We start from the raw sequence: 3,656 nt of genomic DNA on the forward strand, positions 1-3,656 counted from the left end.
CTGTACGTCCTATTTGAGCTAATGTTACATCTCGGAATCATCAGATATTTTTTACTCCTCCTCCAGACCCAACAACCCACCCAGAGCCCAAGACGGTTCTGCACTTCACAATTTAACAGCTCCTCCATCACTCGGAGAAGTCATTACGCTCTCACAACTGCCCATAGTTTCTAAAACTGAGGCATTGTGTGCTCTTGAGTTTGTTTTATTGATCATTGTGTGGAGGCGTTGATTAAGTGAAGTATATTTCTGAGTGTGTAGGGAGGCATCTGTCACCTCATAACTTCACTCACTTAAGAATAACAGGCTACTGTCTTCAGACACGGTCCTCCTTAGCCCTGTGGATCTGGCTCTAATGCTCACCAGTGTCAGTGTTTTGCATCATTTTATTTTTGATAAGATGGGCTGAAGAACTGAAAAGACCTTTATGAAGTTCATCTACAGGGCATTCTGTCCTCTCATCCACTTCTTGATTATTCTCTTGCTCTCCCTCCCTCTCATTCTCTGGTTACTGACATCAGGGCTGTACATTCCACGCTTGTCTTAATAAAGTCAAATCGCAATAAACCTGAACCAATTACACGCACAGCCAGATGGGGTGCAGAGGGGATCCACCTGGAGAGTGATGGCACCCGGCTCTTTGGGGTCACAGTGAAAAGCATCACCAAAAAAGCTCAAACCGGGTGAGTTTTTATGGGAGGTTTTTCAACGTCAAGTCTGGTGAATCACGCGGGGGAATCATTTATCAAACCTTTTAAAAAAGATCTGCAAATCTGACAGAAGTAACTGTTTTCCACTTAATTTACTTTATATTCTTTCAAAAAGAATTTTTCACCAGATTTTGATGGCATCAAGTCACACTTACATCTTATTTTCTGGTAATTTAGATGGGAAGAATGTGTTTGAGAAAGTTAAAGCGACCGGCCACACTTTTGACATTTAAAAAAAAAAAATATTTTACAGACAGACAGACGGGTGATTCATTAAATGTAACTCAATGGCTACCTTCATTTTGAGAGTCAAAAAAGCAACATGCAACACAAAATTAATACTTGTAGCTGCTGATGATGTATTGAGGTCTGTGCAAGAAACTGCACATTATTTGCAACATTATTATCTGTCATCTACAATCTAAACATGAACCGCGAAGCCGATTCTTTTCCCCGAACTGGTTCTTTCAGTTTGTTTGAATTTACTGATTCAAATAACCAATTTGTTTATTTAATCACGGAATGACGTCATGTATGCAATTATATTATTAAAGCACCCAATAATGATGTGGAAAAAAATCTTCAAAATACCTTTTTTGTGTTCCGCAGAAGAAAGAACATCATGTAGCACAGTTTTGGAAAGCAGTATAGTTCTTTTTATTGGCATTTATGGTTCCATTAAGAACCTTTAACTTCCATGGAAAGTTACTATTTCACAAAATGTTCTAGATTTTTTAATTTTTCACACCTAACCCACTTCAAAAATTAATAAAAAAGGTTATTTTAAGAACTATTCACTGAAAGATTCTATGGGGAAACAAGAATGGAACCTCCTTTTGGAACCTTTATTTTTAACAGTGTGAATAGGATTTGTCTACATGTCAAGAAGATATTACAACTGTCTCAATGGGCATGTCCATCCCCTCCCAGCCCTCTACTTCATACAGATCCTAGTTCTGATGGGTCAAACCTGCCTTGACGGCTTCACCTGACAGCCACAGCAACCTGCCCTCTCTCGCCACTCCACAAACATTACGTCAGGACTCATTCACCGACCCCACTCCCCTTCTCTATTAGCAGCTAATAATATTGAGTTACCACTCAGCACGCTGCCAAGTGGTCTCTGCTGGGGATCAGTGGCTGTTTGTGCTTGGCACAGGCGGCTGAGAAGAGAGAACCTTAACGTTTTAAAGTTAGAATAACAAACATCTCCGACCCTCCACACTACGCTAACCTGCTTGCTTTTACACCTCTGGGAATGGCTTTATTTCCGTGCAGTCTGTGCACATTTTATGTAGAGGGCAAATTGGTGAGAGAGGACCTCAATGAAAGATTTCATCAGCGCTTTAAAATACGAGAAGATTTTAGGCATCAATCACTGGTTAAAAGCATGTGGCCTTGAATATATATGTATATAGATTCGATTTTACAGTTTTGTTTTTATTTAAAATTTACATATTTACATTTATATATATATATATATATATATAGATATAGATATATATATAAAATTATCAATACAAACTGTATTTTCTATCACCCTACACCTAAACCTACTTTTGTTTTACGGAGACACAGGAAGTGCCCTCATAAACCATGTTTACGCTGTAGTACCCATGTCATTATACACATACAACCATATATACCAGTACACACACACACTGTGTTTAATGTATTCAATTTAAAAAAATTAACTTAGACCAATTACTAATATGGGCCACATTTAAACGTTCTACAGTAGAGCAAAAGTCAGAATTGGCTTGTAGTGTAAATGAAGACTTGGTCTGCTGTTCAGAGATACTGTAGCTGTGGAGGAAAGAGATGAGTGCTAAAGACAAGACCAGGAAAGAGAGAGAGAGCGAGAGAGGTGTTGGGACAAAGCAGCGTCCTACTCAATGTTTGAAAATGCTCCATCAAGTCAGCTGGTTTAATTGCACAGGGGGCGGTTTGTAACTATTACTGTGAAAGGAATCCTTTAGCAGCAATAACACTAAATCAGTCCTTATTAAAACAGCTATATATCTGCCTGCCTAAATTGTTGCTGGACTCGTGGGTTATCACAATAACTGTAAATTTTGCCAGATTTCTGGCCGTAAAATCTCATTAGGTATTTCCCAGCTAAGAGAGAAAGAGAGAGGGGAACTGCTTGTTGCCTGGGAGCTGGGGAGCAAAGCATTGTGGGGGCTGGCCACAGTTACCTCTGTCATGAATCACTGTGAGAATAGGCCATGGGCCAGAAAAAGCAGCTGATAGCACTCACACATGCACACAAAAGTGGGACAGACACAATAAGACGCACTGCAGAACTCCATGGAAATGAAAATAATCCAGCAGCCGTCAACCCCGTTATGGCCCTCTTTCTGCCTCCCACAGTGTGTGTGCGCTGTACACCTTGCCCCAACACACTCCTTGCCTCTCCAGCGCTGAAAAGACACAGACAATGTAAGTCACATGGGTGTCTGGGGGGGCTGGTGCACAGGGTACAATTTGTCAAATTTCCAATCAGCCCTTCCTCGTCCTGAAACCATGAGTGCGGTCTCAACGCAGCGAGCTTAAGCAAGCACGAGTAAATCTGCTCTTGTCGACATGTGCGATGTTCGCGGTTTGTACATTTCATGAAAATATGTACATCTTTCCTGCTGCTATAAATTCTCAGAAAAACTTTTTCAGAGAGCTCTACAACTCAAAATCCCAAAAAATCATATCCTCATGTCGAATTATTCAACCAAAAATCACTTGATAACAGTCATATTGAATTTAAAAAGATAGTTCATCCAAAAATAAAAATTCTGTCATCATTTACTCACCATCAAGTTATTCCAAACCTGAATGAGTTGATAAAAGACAAGAATGTTGATAACAAAAACAGATGCTGGTAGCCACTGACTTGCATGTTATAGAAAAAATGGAAGCAATGGTTTGGTTAACTGTTCTTTTAACAGCAAG

This window comes from Carassius carassius, chromosome 38 (assembly GCF_963082965.1).
Source record: "Carassius carassius chromosome 38, fCarCar2.1, whole genome shotgun sequence".
Lineage (NCBI taxonomy): Eukaryota > Metazoa > Chordata > Actinopteri > Cypriniformes > Cyprinidae > Carassius > Carassius carassius.